This window comes from Podarcis melisellensis, assembly GCF_964234715.1.
Source record: "Podarcis melisellensis genome assembly, chromosome: 10".
NCBI lineage: Eukaryota > Metazoa > Chordata > Lepidosauria > Squamata > Lacertidae > Podarcis > Podarcis melisellensis.
In genome coordinates this window covers 21,417,113-21,443,637 of record NC_138542.1, presented here as the reverse complement: position 1 = coordinate 21,443,637, position 26,525 = coordinate 21,417,113, and the positions used below count along the sequence as shown (strand labels likewise).

The window sequence follows — 26,525 nt, the reverse complement described above, 5'->3', positions numbered from 1 at the left end:
AGCTAAGTCTCTGAGATGACAGCCCCAGGAACCAATCGAGCATCCTTGGACAGCTTCTGGGGGCAGGGACGAGTTGTGGACCAGAGGGAAGACTAGCTTCCTCCAGTCTACACCCTTGGTGAAAAGTTCAGCAATCTAAGTACTATGTTTTCCTTAAACAAACCTGAACGCCCAAAGCCTCCAGGCAAAAGTACCCTGTCAGTCTTCTAAAAAGGTATTGCCAGAAAGATTACAGCACATCTCACCAGGCAATATATAAGTCTCCTCATCCACGCTTCTTTATTTTACGCTACACATCTCTTCCTAGAAATAGTCTCTTGGTTTCAGAATTAGGATAATAAATATTTTAAACCGCTGAAAGTTATTGTTGCTTTACTATCCTGCCGGTAAGAGTACATCATCCCGCTATTTCACACACAGCACTGAGAGAAACTAGTTTCTGAGGTCTGGCAGTTGCCATGGAAACTGATGTCAGAAGGCCTACTGTTTAACTACAACACAATTTGGAGTATTATGGGATCTTGCACTGCCTCTCTCGGGGAAAAACAACAACAACCAAAGTCTCCAAAGGAATGGATGATCTGTTATCTAACTATTTAATACTTCTAGACAACCTGTCAAATTGAATGGATTTATTAATTCTAGGTGAGATTCTTCTAATGCCTCATCAGTGGAAGTCCTGTGCAAGGACAATGAAATCCAACCTCTGTTTCTAACTCTTAGGATTGCTGTATGTCGCTCTGTCTCTGGAAGGACTTTTGGTGCTCTTCATGGTGTGGAGAAAACTACTGCTCTAATTAGCAGGTCCAGCTTCTGCCCCAATAATGGTGTTGAGCTGTAGTCCATTTACCTTTGTCAGCTGGTCTTGGAAATGCAATGATGTTATCTAGCAGATGCTTGCTTGCTGGGGCTGATGGGAGTTGTAGTTCAGCAACATCTGGAGGGCCAAATGTTCTCTGTATACCCTCTCCATTCTTAAGGAAATCAGCCCTGAGTGCTCACTGGAAGGACAGATCGTGAAGCTGAGGCTCCAATACTTTGGTCACCTCATGAGAAGAGAAGACTCCCTGTAAAAGACCCTGATGCTGGGAAAGATGGAGGGCACAAGGAGAAGGGGACGACAGAGGACGAGATGGTTGGACAATGTTCTCGAAGCTACCAGCATGAGTTTGACCAAACTGCGGGAGGCAGTGGAAGACAGAAGTGCCTGGCGTGCTCTGGTCCATGGGGTCACGAAGAGTCGGACACGACTAAACGACTAAACAACAAATACCTGTGGCACAGGATAATGTTTTTAGTGTCTTAACTCTTCTCTTATACTGAAGTTTTGTTTTTTAAAAAAATCTTAATTGGAGTATATAAGCAAAACCCATCCTATGCGCTGGAGAAAATTACGTCCTAATGTGTTCATTTGTTGTTGTTGTTGTTGTTGTTTAGTCGTTTAGTCGTGTCCGACTCTTCGTGACCCCATGGACCAGAGAACGCCAAGCACCTCTGTCCTCCACTGCCTCCCGCAGTTTGGTCAAACCCATGCTGGTAACCTCGAAAACAATATCCAACCATCTCGTCCTCTGTCGCCCCCTTCTCCTTGTGCCCTCCATCTTTCCCAACATCAGGGTCTTCTCCAGGGAGTCTTCTCTTCTCATGAGGTGGCCAAAGTACTGGAGCCTCAGCTTCACAATCTGTCCTTCCAGTGAGCACTCAGGGTTGATTTCCTTCAGTATGGAGAGGTTTGATCTTCTTGCAGTCCATGGGACTCTCAAGAGTCTCCTCCAGCACCATAATTAAAAAATAAATAAATGTGTTCATACAAATGTTAATTGATGTGTCGACGGATAATGCCATGAGCACATTTAAATTATAGCACCTGCACAAACATCTGCAACAAGTAAACCATAAATATGTTAAAGGAATTTGCAACAAGCCCCAGCCAAATGCTCAGAAGAATCAGAAGTGCCATGCTGCATCAGACCAGGAATTCAGGAAGTCCAGCACCCTGTTTTCAGAATTTACTATCATTTCCAAGCTGCATAAGCCTGAATTCCCATCAAACTTTTTAATGGAAAAATTCCACAGATAAATTGTGCTAAATTATGTTATGAAGACCAAATACAGGTTGGTTGGTTTTTATTCCTTTAGCCATTTCCCCCATAGCATGCATTTTAAAAAAACCTCTATCATAACTTCAGGAGCAGGAAAAGTTTAATAACAACAACAACAGCAATTATTATTTGTACCCCACCCATCTGACTGGCCAATTTAGGCAATTTCCAACAAATATAAAAGCATAATAAAACTCTAGCCAGCTTCCAACAAATACAAAAACATAATAAAACATCAAACATTAAAAACCTCCCTATAAGGGGCTGCCTTCAGATGTCTTCTAAAAGTTGTATAGTTATTTATCTCCTTGACATTTAATGAAAGGGTGTTCCACAAGGTGGGTGCCACTACTGAGAAGGCCCTGGTGTCCTGTAACTTCCCTTCTTGTAGTGATGGAACCGCCAGAAAGTCCTCAGAACTAGATCTCAGTGCCCAGGCTGAAGGATAAGGATGGAGACACTCTTTTGAGTATAGAGGGCCAAGGGGTGCAGGAACATTTCCCTATTAAGACCCATTGACTCAAATTCTGGGGTTCTGAGAGGGAGGAAACCTTTTTCTCTATCCGCGTCCTCAGCACCACAGATAATCTTGTACACCTCCATCATGTCCCCTCTACACCTCCAACCTTCAGAAGGTAAGGGTATCAGGGATATGAGCACAGGAAATTGCTTGGACCATTAGCTCAGAATTGCTGATTCATGCAGGGAGCTATCCATGGGCTAAGGTAGAAATCTTTGCCAAAACCTGTGACTTGAAATCTTTGGAGCTGCCAGTCAGGGAAGTAGGGCTAGATCTCACACAAAGACCACATGTGCTTTTCCCAGTGCACTAAGGCTGCTCCCCCAGAGACTTGAGAGGTAAAATGCACCATTATGTGTCTCACTGTGTATATATGAGGATAAATTTATTTTTTGTATCACAGAGATGGGAAAGGACACTGCAGCTGTGTATGTGTGTGCTGTAGATTCAGGTTTTCTTTATGGCTATATTTAGCGATAATATGAGCTTTCTCCTCTGACAACAAAAGGAAATCTACTTCCTTCCATTTTCACATTTCAAGGTGTTCAATTGCTAGTTGATATTATTTTTAAAAGATGGTTTTTAAAAATATTTGCTGCACAAAAAGCAACATCAATTTGGAGAAACATAAAAGAGAAAGGAAACGAGTCCCAGCATTTCTTCCAGCTGATGCAGCTTGCCTTTGCTTGAGTGAAACAAATGGTATGGGGCATTGATATTTCAAATAAAGTGGACAACCAGTGCCGACGTGAAACAAACCAATGGCATTTATCCATGTTCTTTGGACTTTCTTTCTTTGCTTTCCTTTAGAAAGGCAACATAGCTGTGAGAATTCTGAAAGCACAGTTCTTTCCATCTATGCATCCTTGCACAGTGCTGGCAACTTCTCGCAGCAAGATTGTATTTTTCTATTATAATCATTGCACTAAAATATAATTTACATGAGGATTTCCACGTGGGCACCTAAGCTACGCATTTTGATTTGCGCACTGTGTACAGCATGCATTCTAAGTACCTGCCGAGGTCTTTATTAATATCGAGACACATGCTACATGATTTCAAGGGGCTTACATTTAAAACATCGTACTGCAAACACGAGGTGCTTATTAGCAATAGATAAATTGAGCGGCTATGTTCTGAAATATAGTGAACACACACACACACACACACACACACACACACACATATTGAATCTTAAGGAAGATTGTGTAATGTGTGCTGTACACCATTCATCAGCTGGAACCAGTGATTCTTTTTCAGGGGGAACGCAGGGGGACACATACCCCTAAACATTTTGTGAATTGTTGTACTTTGTCCATTTACTGTATTTATTTTTCCCGATTTGAACTATAAAATGGTGATTCTCTTGAGTCAAAATGAGAGTGCCCCTAAACATTTTTTTTTTAGGGGAAAAAAGCACTGGTCAGAACTATTTAGAATAAAACATTGATTTATAGTTACAAAACACTGAAAGTTGCTGGATACTGTACAATGAGCAGCAGCCTTGCCCGCAGGCTTTAAATACAGCCAGTGGCGTAGCGTGGGTTGTCAGCACCCGGGGCAAGGCAAGTAATTTGTGCCCCCTAACCCGTGGATTTTGTGCCCCCTAACCCATGGAGCATGCCCCCCCAGATGTTGCGCCCGGTGCGGACAGCCCCCCCCCTGCACCCCCACGCTACGCCACTGAATACAGCACTTCCCCATATATCAGCCTGCCTGGTCCCTAGGATCTTCAGGGGTGGCCATTTTGGAGGCTCCCCTGCTGAGTGTAAGCCAGATGGGGTGATTCAGGTCAGGGATTTCTCTGTGGTGGCTCCCCAGCTATAGAATCCCCTTCTCTCAGTTGTACAGCAAGTCCCATCATTATTCGGCTTCCATGACTGGTTAAAGGTGTACCCCTTCCCCAACACCAAGGGGGGTGGGGTTGGTTTTCTCAAAGCCAACAGCAATTTCATGGATGCCCATTTGCTGTATGACACAGTGCGTTTCAGACTGGTTTTAAACAGCTACATTGCGTTTTATAGTTTTAATATATACGTCCTTTGCTTAGTAAAATGCTCTGGGTTCACATGTGATGAAGAGGGATTTCAGCATTGAATGAATGAATCTAAAAGGTGAAGAAGGGACACTTTAGGGAGGGAAGAATAAAAGAGAAGAAAAATCAACCAAGGAAAGCCAGGTCAATAGAAGAACATTATCTTATGCAGAGTGCAAGAGTCTGAGAGGAATGGACCACTTGTCAAAATGGTCAAGGGTCGTTTTTCCTCTCCTTCTATAGTGCTTCATGGATGCTGGTCATTGATTTAAACCCAGGAGGATCAAAGGGGTAACTAACCTAGATGAGGTAAGTCATAAGGAAGCATTATACAGTGGTACCTCGGGTTACAGATGCTTCAGGTTACAGACTCCAGTAACCCAAAAATAGTACCTCAGGTTAAGAACTTTGCTTCAGGATGAGAACAGAAATCGCGTGGCGGCGACGGCATGACAGCAGCAGGAGGCCCCATGAGTAAGTGGTACCTCAGGTTAAGAACAGTTTCAGGCTAAGAACAGACCTCCAGAACTAATTAAGTTCTTAACCCAAGGTACCACTGTAAATTTCAAGAGAATGACACACAGAAGGGCAGGGAGCTAAGAAGGATTTGACTATAAATAAGATGCGGCGGGGGAAAATGTCGTACAGCCTTCTCCATCCTGGTATCCTCCTGACATTTTGGATCACAACTCCCCATCACCCCTAGTCTGCGTGGCCAACGGCAGGGAATGATGGGAGAGTCTGAAACATCTAGGCTGCACTTGGTTGGGAAAGGCTGGCAAAATAGAAAATCTAGACACACTTCTCTTATCCCTTAAGGAATTCCTTCTCTCTGCTAACAGCTTCCCATCCCTCTTGAAGGGAAGAGGAACACACCAAGGAATGAGTCTAACATGGAGAATGGACACAGCAAAGGTAAGCATCTGTGAAGAAGATAAATAATCAAGTTCCCAGGTGAAAATGTAAATGTATGTAATATAATGTCGGCATTGAAGGACTTGCTTAATATACACCACTATGCTGAACATTATCCAACCCAGTTTCTAATGAAACAGCCAACAGAGAATATCCCCCAGGCAACAGGTGTTAGTCGAGTAAGTTTTGCTCAGAGTAAACCTACTGAAATTAATGGACATAATTTTCATTAATTCCAATACATATATTCTGGGGAAAACCTGGATGACTACCACCCATTGTTTGCATCATGACTTTTCTGACACAACAATATTTGCCCTCTAATGCACATCTCTCCACTCTATTTTTCTGCCCTCTAGGCCAGTATGACAACATCTGCAAAACTCTAGTTTTGCAGTCACGCAGATTATGTAATGTTGTTCACCCTTAGTCTAGTAAGCATAAATGACGGGTAGGAACTAAGAAACATTGACCTCAGTGGACATCTGTTAATGCCAGCACATAATCAGCCTGATATATAATCCAGTTAAGCTGCGGTATTAAGATTTATGTAGATTTAGTCCCATTGACTTTCAGTACTTTGACTTAACTGGCTTGTGGATTGGGCTGTTAAGAGAGCACCCAAGAGGAATCAGAGACACAGCACTTTTACAAATGAGACATGAACTCCATGGAATCGGAAGAAAGAAAGGGTTTGTATGAACAATCCGACAAACAAGAAATTAACAGATGCAGCATCTGTGTAGAAAGAAAAAACACTAATGGATTTGTGTGTTTTCTTGGGGGGGGGTCCTTAACTTTATTTTTGTCACTTTTAAATTAATGAGCCAACTCTTTGTACGGATCAAGGGCTTTCGCAACAGCCATCTTTGCTTTTCTCCAAGGCTGCAAAGGGTTGAGAGAAGGAAAACAACACACAGCGAGAGCTTCACCTGCTCTTTCTGCCAAAGCAGTTCAAAAAGGCAAGTGACTTTTTAAACTGAAGGTTCTTCATCAGTGGAAGACAGTTGGGATAGACATCGCAAGTCAAACTCTGGCTTGGTGTACAAGTCTTTGTCTGCGTGTGGACCACATTGTTCAAACGGTGCCTTCAAACTATAGGGAAGCGAAGTGCACATCCTATTGACTCTTAGCAATCAAATGGAAGCGTTGATTGGGAACCCTAATCATCAGATGAGTCCTGCTGGATTGAATGACAGATTTGTCTAGTCTTTTGTTGTTGTTTAGTCGTTTAGTCATGTCCAACTCTTCGTGACCCCATGGACCAGAGCACGCCAGGCACTCTTGTCTTCCACTGCCTCCCACAGTTTGGTCAAACTCATGTTAGTAGCTTCGAAAACACTGTCCAACCATCTCGTCCTCTGTCGTCCCTTTCTCCTTGTGCCCTCAATCTTTCCCAACATCAGGGTCTTTTCCAGGGAGTCTTCTCTTCTCATGAGGTGGCCAAAGTATTGGAGCCTCAGCTTCAGGATCTGTCCTTCCAGTGAGCACTCAGGGCTGATTTCCTTAAGAATGGAGAGGTTTGATCTTCTTGCAGTCCATGGGACTCTCAAGAGTCTCCTCCAGCACCATAATTCAAAAGCATCCATTCTTTGGCGATCAGCCTTCTTTATGGTCCAGCTCTCACTTCCATACATCACTACTGGGAAAACCATAGCTTTAACTATACAGACCTTTGTCGGCAAGGTAATATCTCTCTCTGCTTTTTAAGATGCTGTCTAGGTTTGTCATTGCTTTTCTCCCAAGAAGCAGGCATCTTTTAATTTCGTGACTGCTGTCTAGTCTAGTCTACTCCTAACCAACAAGCTTTTGCCCAGAAGCCCACAAGCAGGGCTTGAAGTCAACAACCCTTTCCCACTTCTGCTGCCCTGCAAACAGCGTTCAGTGGCATCTTGCCTCTAAACACATGGATTCCATATGGCCATCGTGACTAAAGGCCATTGATAAGACATCCTCCATGAATTGGTTTAATCCACTTTTAATAAGAACTCTGTTTCCATCCCCTGCATTCACTGGACCCTGGCCAGGGTAGCTAGCCAAAGGAAGGGATAATCCATAGCACACGCGATGGTGGGGAGAAATATTTTTGTGGGAGGGGAATTATGATGGGCAGAATAAGTTTTCTGCTTCTAAATATTTCCACCTAAGTAAGTATTTCACCTGTCCCATGTCAGAGATAGGGATGCTTGAGAAATGGGATCTTTGCATTCTCTGATGCAAACAGACCTGAGCTAAACTTCCGGAATTAAAATGCAGAATGGATTTCACACTTTGTTGGCTTCCACGATACTTTGAGATAAAATATGTTCATCAGATGTGTATTTTCTAAGAAAAGGCATTCAGAATTATGTATTTCAAGATGAATCTTCATATGGATTATTATTTTATTGCAAATTAAGGGGGCGATGCGATGGAACAGATTTATGAACGAACGCGTGACAAAATGACATTCACCGAAGGTAGAGTGATTCATCCATCCCTTGCAGAGAATCAGTGCAGAGAGCAGTAATCCAAAAGTATCTGTTTTTAAAATTAAAAAAACCAAGTCGAGTGCTGAAATTTCCATTCCAAAGCCTTATGAGTCCAAAGGCAGAAGTGAATCATACAGCACTCATGAAAGATGCTGAACTCAACCTTCTATAAGGATAATTTCACAGTTGTGAAAGAACCCAAGAATGTGCCTCTCTTCATGCTCTTTCTGTAGTGTATTGGCCTTCTTGGCTTGCCATACCAGGAATTGCTGAGTCAGCTCTTAGGAGGTGTGCTGTTCCAGTACAATTCTGCAATGCAAGCAGCAATTTGTTTCATTGCTTGTTCCATCCAACCCTATTTTACATTAAAGTTGTTTCTGTGTCTTTGTGGCCTTCTCTTCATTATACTTTTCACTTTCACTGGTGCAACTGGACTTCTCTGCGACCCATCCCCTCTGCAGGGAGGTGGGACCAATTCGGATGGTCCGCCCCCGCCACTTAATGGATCCAAATGGTTTCCAGAGAGTGGTAGGGGATGCTTTATCCCATGTTGATGGCCTTTCAGCTGATTCCCTGGTGGTCCGCTGGAATGCGGAGTTAACCAGGGCTATTGACTGTTTGGCTCCGAAGCGCCCTCTCCGATTGCATGGAGCCCGGAGAGCCCCGTGGTTTTCCACGGATCTGAGGGCAATGAAACAATCGTTGAGACGGCTAGAGCGCCGGTGGCGGATAACTCATTCCAAATCTGACCGGACACAGGTTAGAGCTCAACGTCGAGCCTACCAAGTGACGATAGCGACGGCGAAGAAGAATTTCTTCGCCGCCTCTATTGCATCTGCAGAAAACAGCAGCAGGAGACTTTTTCAGGTGGTTCACAATTTAGCGGAACCACCTGTGACATCGGGGCCCAGTACGGGCCACATATTCTCCTGCAATGATTTTGCAAAGTTTTTTGCAGATAAAATCGCTCAGATTCGGGAAGAAGTAGACTCCACCGTGGGAGCAGGGCCGGGGCGGGAGAGTGCTAGAGTTCTGTCTAGTCAAGTTGAGTGGGATCAATTCCAATCTGTTACCTCCGAGGATGTGGACAGGCTGCTTGGACGAGTGAAACCAACCACCTGTCTCCTGGATCCTTGCCCATCCTAGCTTATAAAAGCTAGCCGGGAAGGACTGGGTGATGGGCTTCGTGGGGTGGTGAATGCTTCCCTCCGTGAGGGAGCCTTCCCAGACCCACTGAAAGAGGCAGTTATTAAACCGCTTCTTAAAAAACCATCTTTAGATGCGGCCACAATGGCCAACTATCGCCCAGTCTCAAATCTTCCATTCTTGGGCAAGGTGATAGAGCGAGCGGTTGCCGAACAACTCCAGGCACGCCTAGAAGAAACGGACCATTTGGATCCCTTCCAGTCGGGATTCAGGCCTCATCATGGGACTGAAACTGCCTTGGTCGCACTGGTTGATGATCTCCGGCGGGCTAGGGACAAAGGTGAGAGCTGGTGTGTATGCAGCCCAGGTGAGTTTCCACAAAACAAATGCAAAACAAATCAGGCTGGATGCTCATCAGGAAGCAAACATAAAAAGTTGCCAAAAATTTACTCTATATGGCTTTTACACATTACGAAGATTATTGTGACACTGATAGTAAATTAATAAGTTACATTTCAATCATCCTGAAAAGCCAGAGATTTTTTTTAAATTTATTTCACAGATGACAGCACTCCAAGTAGCCTGGTATATTTTACTTCCCTAATGAACGTGCATGCCATAAAATATGCCAGTCTAATATGTTAGAATAAAACAATAAATATGCAAATGTGCCATACTTCAATACTTTGTGATATATGGTAAAGCAAACCCTAATCCATCAGACTTTTCTAATTACAGCTTCCCATCTATTAAGAAATACATTAGAACATTGCTAATATAAAAATAATTGCCTTGGTGGAACACATTTTATATCACAGCAGGGCTATATTTGTTTATTTTCTTTCTCATGAAAATTATGGTCAAAACATTGCTGCACATATGATTGCAACGTGGAGGTGGCTGGCTGAAGAGTAATTTCGGCAATTAAGTACAATTTTGTAAACTTCTGAAGAGAAATTACCTTTCAGATTACTGCATTCAAAGATAAGCGTGTGGCTTATTAAGCCCTCCTAGTAGTATTTTCAAACAATTAAACGTTAAAGAAATTAATAGCTTTAGTGTCAGTCAGCAATTGTTCGCTAACTAATCAAAACATTGTGCTAGTTTCCTCAGAACCTGAAAAGGTCCTGATATGAAGGCAGATCACATAGCAGGTAATACTCACAATGAGTGGAAAGTTTTCACAAGCTTTGACATGGTAGAAAGAGTCACAAATTAAAAGCATATTACACAGCACACTTCAAAGGATTTTACCTCACTTAATTTAAGATGCCAAAACTAAAGCTAGTCTGCAATTTTATTCTGACATTTCATCTGTCTTGCACATAAGGAAGGGTTATCACAACCCCAAGTCCCTTGCTCACTACAATTATTCAGGCCTACAATTTTACTTTTGAAAGGCTCGTTTCTTTGCCATTTCTCGCCTCTCCTCTTCTCCCTCGGTGCACCAAGTCAGCATGATATTAAAAGTGATCTGGTTTATTTAAGAAATGATGGTACTTGACGGTCATCTCTGAGGACAGATTAAGGCTTAACTCTGACGCTACAGATTAAGTGTATTTAATGTTCCTGAAAGTACAGGCTGTTTAAAACCCAGTTAATGAAAGTAATTTGCTGTAGGTATTTGGATTCTTTGTATATATCTAAATACACTTGTTCATTATCTCTCCCTCCCTCCCCCTACTTTCAGAGTTTGACTTGCTCTCCATGGCAATTTTTAGTGGATTCTTTATGCGTGCGTATCAATTGAGGAAACACCTCGACATTCCAAACCCATGGATGTGTTACGATAATGAAGCAATGCAGCTGCAAAATCCTAGCTTGAAGTATAAACATGATTGGGATGTTGGGACTGCTGTGGGATCAGAGGGGCAGTCATTTCACAGTGCGCAGCACCGGAATTACCTCACAGTGTAATATGACCTGTACAGGATGTACAGGGAGTGTTTGTTATAACACTGCTTGACTATGGAGAGAGCAGTCACGTTTTCTGTAACGCTGCAAAGACAGAAATAAAAGCATGTAAATACGTTTCTGTCTATCTCTTTCTCCTGCCTGGGGGAAGGCAGGAAAGAGGGGTGTGTTCTTCTCACGTTTGAGAAGAATCGCCGATCGAGACCTTGCCTGCGTCTGCTGGGGAATGCAGCCAGGGAGGTCAACAGGAATTCAAGCCGGTTGCCTGGACTGCCTCCAGCTTCTCATGAGAAGCGCTTGAAATGGATGGCGATAAAGTACAGCGAGTTCTGCCTGTGTTCCTCTTCTAGCACAGGGGTTTATGAAATCAAGTCTCTGCATTTCAGTACTAATAATATTTCTCAACACGAGGTGGGTCCTTTTCCAACTCCAGGAACACATGCCAATGTGGATACACTTCTGGGGGCCCCATGCCAATAATGGGCAGAGCCAAAAAGTATAGTAGGTAGGGCCAGTGCCCCCCAAAATGGGCCAGGCCAGAGCAGAAAAGTGTTCTGGCTTAAATTATCTAGAAGAAAGAACATCCTGCTTCATTTTTCATTGTGCCTACCAGTCTTTGCTGTACAACACCCCTCGTACTACGGGACCGCCTCTCCCGGTATGCCCCACGGAGAGCCTCAAGGTCAATAAATAGCAACACCCTAGAGGTCCCGGGCCCTAAGGAAGTCAGATTAGCCTCAACCAGAGCCAGGGCCTTTTCAACACTGGCTCCGGCCTGGTGGAACGCTCTGCCTCATGAGACCAGAGCCCTGCAGGATCTGATTTCTTTCCGCAGGGCCTGTAAGACAGAGTTATTCCGCCTGGCCTTTGGCTTGGAGCCAATTTGATTCCCTTCCCCTCTTTCTTTTTTCTTTTTCCTTTCTCCTCCTGTGATGAGGCTGCATTTTAATATTTTAATGTTTCAATATTTTAATGTTGTATTTTAATCTTGTTTTTAAGTTGTATTCATTCAACTTGTTTTTATTATTGCTTGTTAGCTGCCTATTATTTAAGCCCCACTGCATATAAGACATTATGTAAATGATTTTTTATTTTATTTTTTGTAGCAGGCACAACTAATTTTCTAGAAAGCATATGAAACCAATTCCTTTCTGACTTTACTGTGCTACACAGAGAGAAAGAAATAAAATCTAGCATACACAAAAAAACACCCCACACCCCTTTCCCCCCCCCCCAAGTCTTTAAATGAGGTGGGGGGGAGAGATATGATTTATCTGAAGAAAGCTAAACACTGCCTTTGCCAATTGTCTTAACTATATAGAAAGAGAGGTTGGGGGTGCCTTTAAGGAAGGAGCAAAGCACACAGCAATTTTATTTTGAGCACAGTTGGGAAACTAACCAATTGTTTAAACACCAAGAACTGCATTGGATCACACGAGCTCCATGTGTCCCTCTGCATTTAAAAAGATCCCTTAAAGACTGTGATTGTGATTACTGATGTTTAAAAGCCTCTCTCACACTATATTTCCCCCTTGGCGCTTGACAGATGCTGTTACAGTCGACCCGCCACCCCAAAGTCTTTTGTCTCCCTCATTTCTGCCTCAGACATGCTAGCATGCTGGAACCTCCTTTTCCTAACTCTCCCTAAAGTCAAGATGCTTATGGGAAGCAGTGAAGGTGGGTGGAGCGGTTGTAAACTAGCAGAAGCTGTTTGCTGCAGAAGAGGAGGACAGAGGTGGAGTTGGCCTGTACTGAGCAAAATATGGAGCAATGAGTGGGCTCAAATGATGCCTCTGATTAAAGGAGATTTCACAGCTATTTTAGGCGGTTTGCTTTGTTCCTCCACCAGCAGCTCTGCAAAGACTCAGCAGCCACATCCCATTCCCCTCCTCTCAGCTGTTTCTCTCAGTTAGCTAAACAGCAGGGATGAAAAGATTGCATGAAAGAGAGTCTGAAACCGCCCCACTCCACAATCTTTTTCCTTTGGCCACTGATGAGCTGATTTGTGGGAAGCAGTGGAGAATTTAGGAAATGGGTGGAGAGGCTGGGGAGAGTGGGTGTGGCTTTGGAGGGGACTGACAAACCAGATGGGAAGGCTTTGCAGGCAGCAGGGTCCCCCTCCCCTCGCACTGCCTTGCACTCAGAAAGTTTCTTTTATTATGTACCATCTGCAATAACAGGACGACCATTTTGCATGCATCTCTGCAAACGTAAGAGAAATAGCATTTGTTAAGTATATGGCTGCACTCTGTTAACAGATAAATGTAGGGATGAACCCAGACTTAAGCCTCCAGGGTCTCAGTATATGTAGTATAAACACCAACAACTGGGAAACACTGGCCTGTGAGGAATAAGACACAAGATGGCGTCGTTAGTGGTAGCTCTATTTTGTGCTCCGCGTTGATAATATAGATTTATCAGTATTTATCAGCACTTTTAAAGCTTTTTTTTTTCCTTTTTCTTTTTTTTTAACCGAGCTTAGCAGTTTTAAACTATCACTCTTTTTTTATTAACTGCCAAAGGCCTATTTTTATCCAAAAGAGGCTCAGCAAGCCGCCCTATCTTCACGAAGCTGGTAATTAGCAGACGGGGAGGCCAGCTACTCCTTTGGAAGGACGCCGAGCTTTTTATCTATAAAAAAAAGGAAGGAATTGAAGCAGCTATAACCCCAAGAAACACAAGGCAAGTTCAACCCGATAATTATTCCAAGGGACTTTTGTTTTTTTGTTTTTTTTCTGCTTTGTTATACTGCCTAGCTACTTTACTGGTTACGTCGTGAGGCTGTTGAATGAGGGAGAAAGACCTAGTTGAATTTTAAACGAAACAAGGCATAGTATGAAAGCTCAAGACCAGTAATATTTTCTAACATTTTAAATGACTGATACCTCACAAGCCCCGATGTAAATTGCTGGAGAAACTAACAAGTTGGAGAGGTTGGAGAGGTTTAGGAGGCAACTTCCACAAATCGGCATTTCTGCTATTGTTTACTCCAGCTTAGAACAAAAGATAAGCCGCCGTTAAGCAAGCACCCCCTACCATATATCCATATATACCCATATACCCACTATGGTCCTCACCAGGAAAAAATACAAGGACCAAGGAATTTTGCCTAATTCACCACAGAGCCCGATGGAGCGCCGAAGGAGACAAAGTAAAATTACCAGCTACTTTCCTCAAAAAGACTCGAGCAAGAGAACTCAGAATGAGAGTATCCTAGATGTAGCTATGCCTTTGCCACTCACAGTGTTGGATTGGCCAACACAGCTAAAGGACTTGCAAACAAACAACAAGAGGACAAACCATCCAACAAATTTGGCCCAAGAACTTGCCATAGCAGAGAATGCTACAAAGGCTAATACAGCCAACACACCTGATGCCAATCCTCATTTGTCACCGCTGGAACTTGGAGGTAATCTTTCAACCCATTGGTTGAAAGCCAATGACAGCGGAACAGAAATGTGGGGTGATTATCTTCAGGAGCAGATATACCAGATTTCTAAGGATCTCCTTAACGTTAAAAAATTTTTAGCGATAACAAACGGGCTGCTCCTGACCCTAGTGGATAATTTCAAACAACATGTGAGCGCTTCAGACCAGAATACAAATCCCCTAGCCAGCCCGGATCCACCACTCCCCAGCAAACCCCGGAGGAAAAAAGCTGAGCCTAAGATGAAGAAAAGCAAAAATATGAAAAACCTAAGGCGGCTTAAGACAACTCACCGTACCTGTAAAAAATATTGGCAGAAGCTCTTTAACCTTCTTCCATCCCCTTCTACAAGTGGAACAAACAAATCCAACTCGAGTGCCATCAAAGAGACACGTAAAGTAGATACACCCATAAAAGAATCTAAATCAAGTTTTGAAGAATCAACACCGAGCTGGGACAAAGGAACTAATCCATCTACAGTCATACCGCCCCAGAGTCCTCTTATGGCCAGCGCAGAATCTGTAGACAGAGGTGAGCAGGCAACCCAAACTATTGAGGGGAACCACTCCTCCCAAGCTCGACAGATGTTGTGTCCCAAAAGAGAATGGAGTTTAGTCCTAATCCCACAAAAGCTTGTCTTTGCTAATTACCCTAAACCGCCTAGATTTTATGCAGGGTTGGACCGTATAGACCACTTTTTGTCCATTATAAGTGGCATTTTACCGGGGGTAGTAAAAGCAACTGACATAGCCGCTATTGAGTATCTACATCAAGATGATTGCTCGGTACGAGCATTGATTACTTTTTTAGATCATAATCTGGCCAGTTTCATTTTTAGAGCTAAAAACCTATTCAAAAAAGAAAGAATAGTCCTATTAAGAATATTTGAAAATAGAGCACCTGCAACCTCTCTGATGGGGCCCAAGGGCATAGGAATGGAAGTTCACAAAAGGGAAAAAACCAACCACCAAAACCATCGAAATAGAAAGCATAAGTTCCAGCAGGATCATCTCCATCAAACAGTACCAAATGAAAAAAAGGAAGCCCCACATCCAACTGGCGTCTGGCCTCTCACGTGTGATAGTGAGGACTCCGCTTTGGAGGAAGAACTCTCGCTGATAAAGCGATTCTGGTCACTGCATTCTCCAGCTCAAACTGAGATCCTGAAAAGACTTGATTTACTTCGAAGCAGACTAGAAAAAAAGGATGATCAAGGTGAGACAATGAAGGACCCTTATGTGCAGCCCATATCTCCCAAATGTCTGGTGGATAAGAAGACAGTGGGAGGCACTTTTAAATGTGTAGACGTGGAATTACAATCTGAGCCCCCTGTGATGTACAATAAAGTAAGACCAAATCAAGGTGTGAAACCTCAAAGCTCCTGGCACAGCTATCTTAAATTGTCTCCGAATGAATTAGCTTCCCCCCCAACTCCAAAATCTAGCCCCAAATCACCAAGAAAAGAGGATCACTACACTCTCTCCAAGCAGTCATCCTCGAAAAGAGCCAACGGGTGTGTTTTTTTAGACACCAAAGAATCGCTGGACGTGGTGGTGACATAGATCCAGCTCCCCGAAGGGCCCGGGGCCTAAAAGTGCTGTCTTGGAATATCGCGGGTTGGCACGCCAAGAAAAATAATCAACAATTTTTGTGCTACCTTAAGCAATTTGACATCATCTTCTTTCAGGAGACATGGCAGAATGACCCTATATTTCTTAATGGGTATAACTGCCACTACCTGCCTGCCTCTCCATCTCTAAGGGGCGGCAGATCTAGTGGTGGCCTAGCTTGCTTCATTTCTACGGAGCTGGCGCATTCTCTAACAGCCCTACCCAGCTGCAATTCTTTAGCAACAGCCGCTCTACTTAGCTTCAAGAGAACTACTCTCTTGCTGGTCAATGTCTATATTCCCCCAGGCCAAAAAAACCCCGTTGTCAAGGCTACATGGGCTGAGCTAGAGGCGTTTTTAGAGCCTCTCGAATCTACTTACCCGTCTGCCCTGACTATTGTGTGTGGAGACTTCAACGCTCGTATAGGAACAGATGACAACAGTCTATACACTCATTTCAACCTATTTATGGACCCTGAAGAACAGACGGATATTGGTGCGACACGACTGTCCAAAGATAGTAGAAGTAATTTCCCAGGTCTCTGCTTAGTGCAGGCTGCCAGACGGAGGGAACTGCTGATATTAAACGGCAATATAGAGGGGGACCGCCCCGGGGAATATACTCATTTCTCCAAGGCTGGGGGAAGCGTTATAGATTATATCTTAATCTCAAGATTTGCTCACAGCTTTGTAAGGAAGTTCCAAGTGGGCCACAATACTCTGAGTGATCACCTACCTCTAATTTTAGAGCTTGCAGGTCGGCCTTTTGACTATTCTATTGCCGAGCCACAATATATACCTTCTGTAAATTTGGATATACCTGCCCCCAAAAGACTCAAATGGTCCCCAATACTGAATGAAAATCTAACCCTCCTTCTTCAGTCAGTGGAGTTAAAGCTTATTCGCTCCGCTATTGTATCAGGCAATTCAGTAGATGCGATTATGGAACGCTTTAAATTACTTTTGGAAAGATTGAAACCCCATTTAACAACAGTGATACATAGCTCCGCTACAAAGAGGGCAAAGGACGGAGCTAGCTGGTTTGACCTGGAGTGCAGGCAAACAAGGAGACAAACGAGAACAGCCTACCAGAGATACAGGAAATCAGGGACTGCCCTCCTACTTAATGCTTATATTTATCTGAGACGGTCTTACAAACAATTACTAAGGAGAAAGAAACTGGAAGCTGAAAGAGCCGCATGGCACAGTTTGGTTAAGGCATCGCACGAGAAAGATACTACTTGCTTTTGGCGAACCATATCTGGTCTACTGGACCAGGAGCGTACTAATTCCATCTGTACAGTGGAACCAATGGAGTGGTTGCGCCATTTTCAATCTTTGTTCTATGACCAGGAAGCCCAACATTACAAACTATGCATTCAATTGGAGGACCTACCTCATTGGCCACCAGTAACTGCAAAGGAAGTTGAGAATTTAATCGCACAATTAAAGAACAACAAGGCCCCAGGGAATGATTACATCCCTGCCGAACTTCTGAAGTCCAACATTGGCTGGTGGGCCCCCCTGCTGGCGTCTTTATTTTCTTGGATCGACTCAACGGGTTTACTCCCAGATGGTTGGACTGAGGCAATAATTATCCCAATCTATAAAAAAGGACCCATGACAGACCCGGCGAGTTATAGACCAATCAGCCTTCTGCCTATACCCAGCAAACTATATGCCAAACATCTTTATATCAAGCTAACTAGCTGGCTGGAAACTGAAGCTATTCTAGCGGAAGAGCAAGCGGGTTTCAGGCAAGGCAGATCCACCATAGACCATTGCTTCACCCTAGCCTATTTAATTGACAAATATGCCAAAAAATCCCGTGGGGTGTTATATGCAGCCTTTATCGATCTAAAGGCTGCTTTCGATTCAATTCCACGTGTAAGACTCTGGGATAAATTGAGCACATCAAGTATTGACAAAAGACTATTATTTCTGATCAGCTGTTTATATAAAGACACGGTGCTGCATGTAAGAACTTCGTTAAATGGCCATCTTATAGGACCAGTTCCTGTCAGCAAGGGGGTCAAGCAAGGTTGCATCCTGGCCCCAGTTCTATTCAACATCTACATCAATGATATGGTTAACTGTTTGTCATCTCCGGACTTCCACGCCCCCAAACTGGCTGACAAATCAATATCAGTGCTTTTGTATGCTGATGATGCGATACTCCTATCTCGAACAAGAATAGGCTTAAATAGGCTCATAGGTGAATTTTCAGCATACTGTAGGAGAGAGCAACTTGCAATAAACTATCAGAAAACCAAAATTATGGTTTTTGCAAGGAAACACAGACAGTACAGCTGGAGGATGGATAACCAGACAATTGAACAGGTTAAAGCCTTCAAATATCTGGGTATCGTTTTCCAGTCGACCGGGTCCTGGGATGTCCATCAAAAATGTGCCAAAGAAAAAGCAGCTCAAAGTATCAAGATGCTGTCCCGCTTCTTTTACACGAAGGGGGGCAGATACATCCCAGCAGCCCTTGAAGTTTTTCAAGCAAAACCTCTGGCGCAGTTACTGTACGGGGCACAAATCTGGACGGGGAACCACTGCTCCAGTCTTGAAACTGTTCAGTCTAAATTTCTAAGGCAGATATTCGGCGTCCCCTCCTGTGTTCCAAACGCAGCATTACGACTCGAGGCCTGCCTTCCATCTGTAGAAACTCAGACCTGGCAGAGAACATTCAACTATTGGCTTCGTCTTAATCTAAATCCACCTGGTCTACTGCCTCTAGTAATGCAAGACCCTCACAAAAGCAAGTGGTTCAAAACTGTGCATCAAAAACTCCTTACATGCGGTCTGCATTCACAGTCCCTACTATCAATGGGCCTCATTAAAGCAAAGAGTCTAATAGGCCAGCGCCTGAAAGACATTGAACGACAAAACAACCTGATTATCTTAAAGAAACTGTGCCCATGGTATACCTACTTTCCCCCTTCTCATTTTGACTCTCCAGCTTCATATTTGTTTAAACTAACCATCCCAAAATACAGACGTGCCTTTACATTGGCTAGATGGGATGTTCTTCCCTCTGCTGTACTCGAAGGTCGTTACCAAAAGACTCCATTTGAAAAACGACTTTGCCCATGTGGAGATGGTAACACGGAAACAGTGTCCCACGTCCTTCTATCTTGCCCCCTTTACAAAGACCTAAGGAATGAGATTATTACTCCACTCATTCTCTCCAACCCCGGCCGTTCACCAGACATTACACTGTATTTTCTATTATCTGATACGGATAGTCAGATAACAGAGAAGGTCGCGAGGTACATCGAGAGAGCTGCGAAATTGAGGGCCACCATCTGAGTGACAGACTTGTTCATCTGACGGACCTCCTTTTGCTTGTTCTTTTCTTCCTTTTATCCCTATTTTCACTTTTAACTCTTGTATAGCTGTGGCCTGTTGGCTTTGCTAATAAAGTTTTGATTTGATTTGATTTGATTTGACTGGCCTGTGAGCGCTCCAATTGTAGAACAGCCTTTACCAAAGGTGTCGTGGGTTTTGAAGACACTCGAACTCAGGACGAAAGGGAGAAACATACTAAGAGGAAGGCACACTTGGCAAACCCTCACCGTGATCAACGCCCGCCTGGAAACCGTCCCCACTGTGGAAGGACGTGTGGATCCAGAATTGGCCTTCACAGTCACAGACTCACTGTTAAAACTGTGTTTATGAAAGATAGATCAATCAATCAATCTTTAGTCTTAACGGTCCAGTGACCCAACAAATCGTTACAAAGCAATGCACAATTGAGACACCCTATATCCAGGTTAAACAAGCATTTTGTTCAGACTTAAAGATAGGGATCATTGGTTCTTGAAACCACCGATAAAAACTTCGCCACTGCTAATGTTCTAGCATTTGTCCAGTTTTCCAATAGGAACCTGACATAGTGAGCCTCTGATTCTCCTGGGAAAGGTACCAACAAGGGTAATATCAGTTCAGCCCTGGCTTGCTCATATTTCACACAGTGCAGCAAAATGTTTTATAGAATTGATGTCTTTAGCACACAAGCAAAGTTTATGAAAGACAATCTTACTCGGCTACAAGTGATCGCCAAAGCAGAAGAAAGGAGATATGTACAGCTTGCCTTTCATTCACCAAATAAGTAAATCGCAAGATACATACTAATTCCGCCCTGTGTTCTCCAGTATTCTTTTTCAGCGTTTTGCTTTCTGTTCATGAGAAATGTGATCCAATGGACAATATCTTGGACTTAGCCATGCGTCCCACCTTCAAGTCCCACCTTCACTTTACCGTCTCTCAAAAAAGGACTCTTCCTGAGATTGTTTTGAGGACAGGGGTGCCAACGAATAAAATATTAGGAGGCCCAGGTAAGCCCCACCCCACAGAATCAATCACATGATGTGGTGCATGCACTCCATTTAAATGGCAATGCCCATCAACATTGGGAGGGCAGTCCCCTCAAATATTTTATTGGGGGGGGGTCTGAAGGGACCTTGACCCCTAGGAGTTGGCTCCTGTGTTTGAGGATGAAAACTATAGTTGCCTGTGTTAACAATATGCTAAAGCATTGCTGTTTGCTGTAGAAAAGTAATAGCCAAAGACGGACTAAAAGTAGAACAGAAGATGTGATATATGATGCTCATAATTACACAGATGGAGCACATAACTCTGTGAGATTCATCATAAAGTAAATATAGCCCCACAGCTTTGGAACAGAACATGTAATATCAGGTGTGAAATTTAAAAATCATATTCTTACGCTCTAGCACAGGGGTGAGGGAGCTGTGGCCTTGCAGATGTTGTTGAACTTCAGCACCCAGCAGCTCAAGACAGCATGACTGATTATCAGGGATTATGGGAGTAAGGGCTTTTCTTTCAGCTGAAACTCGCCTAAAAAGAAAAAAAGCCCTGATGCGAGTTATAGTCCAACAACATCTGGAAGGCCAGAAGTTCCTCATCCATGCTCTAGTTCCAATCGTAGAATTCCTAGAAGGATGTGCACAACCTCATGCTATCTACAAAGTCTCTTGAATGGAAATGTCTATCTAATAGTACACAGTTAATCAAGGTTCATGCATGGTGTTCCTTTTTTAAAAAAAAATCAAAACAAAAAAAAAATTACAAACATCAAATTCAATGGATGGATTTTGAACATGCATGGTGTTCCTTATTCCCAATGGATATACTTCCCAACCTTAGCTAATGCTTTGGTAAGTAAGTTTGAGATTCTTTTCTCTTGTAATTCAAGTCTTATCCTTTAATTTCCGACAAATAGTATTTGTGCAAAATGGCACAGTGGATTGCCAGTAGATTGCAAGCGGAAGGTGTGCTTATAAATCCGTTGAACTTCATTAGACCCACGCAGTAGTTCACATATTTCTGACAAAATTAAATAACACATTTTGGGAGTGTGTGAATTTTCTGCCATAAGTAATTTTTCGTGTAATATTCTCCGTAGGTGCCAATGTAGTGCACTTTAATGGTAAGTAAAACTGTTCTTTAAAAAGAAAAGAAAAAAAGAAAGAAGCACTAATCTCATCTCATTGAATAGCAACCTAAAATTAAACTTGTCAACCACTTGACCGTTGGAGACAGACATGTTAAAGGAAATTGCTGCCTCACTTAAAAAACAACTACTGCATATTTGAAGTTTAATCAGTAAGAAAAGGGATGACAGTAGTGCTGTGTTGAACATTTATCCTTTATTTCTCCCTTTGCCATTCTCCATCAATTAATAAGAAAATAAATTGCCTAGGGCTGTTTGCAAGTGTCTATTCTTCCATTCTACAAATCATCTCTTCAGCATCCAAGATGGCCACGCTTCAAATGAAGTCCAGGGTCTTTTTCACATAAGGAAACACAGGCAGCCACACACATACAGCCTCCTTAGCCACCTCACGATAAGGCAAGTTCAAAACCCTGCATCCATCAACCTGCGAATGAGGCAGAAAACAGAACTATCTTTTGCAAAAGAAGACACTTTCAACACAGCTCTTCATGGCACTTCCTGGACACAGCTACCATATTAAGCAGCATATGGGGAGACTAGAAAAGTCACTTCCTAACAAGCTATCTTGAATTCTCACTAGAGACATCTTGGAGGACAATTCAACGGATGTTTGGCATCCCATACTTTCCCCAATACACTACAGATATAGTGAGGTGGCCTAAGTTCAAGGTCAGAAACCTCATGCGAGCATCCCCATACAACCAAGAGTAACAATGTGCTTTTGTCACCATCGTTAATGGGATGTGTTCATCAGAGAACAGCATGAACTTTGGTCTACACACGTTGAGTAGAAGAATAACATAGACTCTTGAGATGCCAGTGTTATTTTTAGGGCAGGTGGAGAGTATTTGTTCCGAATTCTATCTCAGGTTTTTAACAAAACTCAGTGAATCAAGCAGAAAAGCCCAAAACCACTCTTCTCACTGCTAATTGTTTTGTAGATCCAGACAAATGCTTATGTAAAGGAACATTAGAAAGTGTGCACCTAAAGCACTAGTCTGTTTTCCCCCTTCAGCACTCTACTTCATCCTACTGCATGTGGATCAAGCCTCACCTTGGATCTATTCAAAGGAATCTGGCTAAGATAGCTACCACCTCCTTGGAGGTTTTGCCAGTTGCAACACTAGGGCCAGGAATATAGAGCTAAAGTCAATGTTATAGGGGCTAGTCATCTTCCCCAAAAGTATTATGTACTGGGACCTGGGGCATCCCAGTTTTTGGACTCAAAGCTCCCTCAGACCCAGCCAGCATAGCCAATAATCAAGAAAGATGATAGGTGTAGTCCATCGTTCTGCCCCACCTCCATCGTCTGCCTGGACCCTGAAGTCCAGTGCTGAGGGCCTTCTGGTGGTTCCCTCACTGTGAGAAGCCAAGTTACAGGGAACCAGGCAAAGGGCCTTCTCGGTAGTGGCACCTGCCCTCTGGAATGCCCTCCCACCAGATGTCAAAGAGAAAAACAACTACCAGACTTTTAGAAGACATCTGAAGGCAGCCCTCTTTAGGGAAGCTTTTAATGTTTAATAGGTTATTGTATTTTAGTGTTTTGCTGGAAGCCGCCCAGAGTGGCTGGGGAAACCCAGCCAGATGGGCGAGGCATAAATAATAAATAATTTATTTATTATTAAATAATAAATTATTATTAATTCTTATTATTATTATGCCTGAAGGACCACAGGTTGCCCATGGGTTGTCGTAGTCTTGTGCTGAGCAACAATGAACAGAGCTCACTGGAGCAGGATGCCACCCAACCTCTGAGGTGTGCCTGCCTGTAGGCAAGTCAATATCCAAAGTCAAGTCCAATCCTAGGGTTGGGCAAACAGCAATTCACATGGTCAGATGGTCCAGGGGTCATGAACTCTGATGGCCAAAGGGTCAAGATGAGCAGGAAGCAGCAAAGTAGAGCCAGGAACTACAAGTGGTGTTTTCAACTGCTGCTGGAAACTCTGCTTAAGAACCCTGAAGCCAGCTGGTTCTCATCAGTGCCTTCTCCTCTGTGTCCTTGAAGGCTGATCAGCTGCAGGTGGAGTCACTCTGCCTTCTCCCCCTTCAGCCTGCTGTTCAGCAGGTGAAGCTGACTCCTGGTCCATGATATGGGACAGGTATATGTTCTCTTGGGGACGCGGGTGACGCTGTGGGTTAAAGCCTCAGTGTCTAGGACTTGCCGATCGAAAGGTCGGCGGTTCGAATCCCCGCGGCGGGGTGCGCTCCCAGCGCCTGCCAACCTAGCAGTTCGAAAGCACCTCCGGGTGCAAGTAGATAAATAGGGACCGCTTACTAGCGGGAAGGTAAACAGCGTTCTGTGTGCTGCGCTGGCTCGCCAGATGCAGCTTGTCACGCTGGCCACGTGACCCGGAAGTGTCTGCGGACAGCGCTGGCTCCCGGCCTATAGAGTGAGATGAGCGCACAACCCTAGAGTCTGCCAAGACTGGCCCGTACGGGCAGGGGTACCTTTACCTTTACCTTTATATGTTCTCTTAAATACAAGATTACAAACCAGAAATCACTCATGGTCCAGTTTCTGCCACCAGAAACTCTCATGGCAACCAGTCCTTTGATTTTCTCCCATACATGTCCCTGCTATTTGCACACTGGGTATTATACTGTGGTATTATCTAATATTATTAACCTCTAAGGAAGTCCATTTAAAAAAATTATGAGATTCTGTATTGGGAATATTTAACTGCTCTTAAAACTCATATTAATGTAAAGAAAATTAATGATAAGATGTTAGAATGAGACACCATCATGCATACCATCAAAGATCAGTAAAGTGTGATACTCATTTCTTGCATGGGTGAGTGCCAGAACCAATTAGGCCCTCATATATTATCGGCGATAACAATGTTATACAATAAAGGTCACACAAGATTGCATGTGTTGGTTTATATTGTATTAGACTGATGATAAAGAAGTAATAAGGCAGTCAAGCTTTCCAGGAGCACAGATTCTCAGACTGGGGACCCTAATTTCAGTTGAAAAATAGACAAAGCAGCACAGTGTTGATTCAGATCATGTAATTCAATTAAGGGACAGGCTTGAATTGAATGGGTCCTTTCTTCAAAAATAGCCCACGACCGTGAAGTTGCTCTGAATTATTTTATCTAGACCTGCAGTGAGAGGAGAATATGGTTCTCACTAGAAGGTGACCTTTTAATACTTTACCAATGATAATACTCCACGAGATATAAAACATGATCTAAAGCAAGAACAAGCTAAATACCTTTCATAACCATTGCGTCTTAGAATTATAGGACCTTGCCGGAATGATTTATGGAATGCCACATAGTAGTGCAATAGTTAAAGCTAACGGATATGAGCTGTCAAGATGCTGTATCTGAAATTATGCTCCTTTCTAGGTGACTAGCCCTATAAAGTAAGGGCCAGCATTTTCTCCCTGTTCCTTTTGTATTGCTAAGAATTAAATACATTACGTCACCTACTCTCCAGTTTGTACAACACTAGGGAGTACTTTAAATTCATCAGTGGTGATCATCCTAGGGCTGCCACACTTCTGATTTTCCCACACATTCCGCTCAACAACTTTCAGGGTGTCCTGGTTTTTACTTTTTGAAATATGGCAACCCCAGATCATCATGCCATTAATAACAGAATCCTATAAAGAGTCACCTGATGCATCATATGGATGGGTCGCTCTTTAATGCGGGAGTCAGAAACCTGAAATTAAACCTGAAATTAAAAGACGCCTGCTTCTTGAAATTAAAAGGAATTAATTAAAGAAATTAAAAGAAATTAATTAAAGAAATTAAAAGAAATTTAAAAAACCCTGAAATTAAAAAACGCCTGCTTCTTGGGAGAAAAGCAATGAAAAACCTAGACAGCATCTTAAAAAGTAGAGACATCACCTTGCCAGCAAAGGTCCGTATAGTAAAAGCTAGGTTTTCCCAGTAGTGATGTATGGAAGTGAAAGCTAGACCATAAAGAAGGCTGATCGCCGAAGAATTGATGCTTTTGAATTATGGTGCCAGAGGAGACTCTTGAGAGTCCCATGGACTGCAAGAAGATCAAGCCTATCCATTCTGAAGGAAATCAGCCCTGAGTGCTCACTGGAAGGACAGATCCTGAAGCTGAGACTCCAATACTTTGGCCACCTCATGAGAAGAGAAGACTCCCTGGAAAAGACCCTGATGTTGGGAAAGATGGAGGGCACAAGGAGAAGGGGGCGAGAGAGGACGAGATGCTTGGATAGTGTTCTCGAAGCTACAAACATGAGTCTGACCAAACTGCGGGAGGCAGTGGAAGACAGAAGTGCCTAGCGTGCTCTGGTCCATGGGGTCATGAAGAGTTGGACACAGCTAAACAACTAAACACCAACAACAGAAACCTGAAACCTTCCTCTTGTTGCTGGAATACATTTCCATCATCACTGACCATTGACAATGTTGGCTGGGGCTAATGGGAGCTGGAGTCTAATATCATTCAAAGAGCCACAAGTTACCCACCTCTGCTTCATTATCAACAAAAGTAATCACATTACTTCACATACATTGTCTTAGTAATCCTTATGATGACACATACAATAGTTCAGTATTCCTGTCCTATGCAGAAGCAGAGGCAGAGGAAGGATGAAATTAACGAGGCTGCAACCTGATCCTATATAGTTATTCATCTTGTTGCTAGTTTTATTTATTCTGTTGCTGTTTTTAAGTCATTGATTTGTTGTCTTTTTTCATTACTGTAATGGATAGATGGAAAGACAGAGAGACACTTACACTTTTATTAGTCTCCTTGGATATTTGGATTGAAAAGCAGGATTTAAGTGTTTTAAAACAAATATACAGTACCTTGTCCTGAGCTGATGGATAATTTTGCATCTGTAGATTTGAAGAGCTAGCCATAACCATAAAAATCTGCAGGGTCCTGATTCCAGTGTATTATGGCCT

At 43.1% G+C, this 26,525-nt stretch overlaps 1 pseudogene across 1 annotated transcript in view; it reads left to right on the top strand.

Annotated features, from left to right (window-relative positions):
- The first annotated feature begins 1,439 nt into the window (after window positions 1-1,439).
- Window positions 1,440-26,525, top strand: part of LOC309379555 (craniofacial development protein 2 pseudogene) — an 85,380-nt pseudogene continuing 60,294 nt past the window's right edge. Inside the window, exon 1 of the transcript XR_014173328.1 lies at window positions 1,440-1,516. The product of XR_014173328.1 is annotated as a craniofacial development protein 2 pseudogene (transcript). The remainder of the gene's footprint in view (window positions 1,517-26,525) is intronic.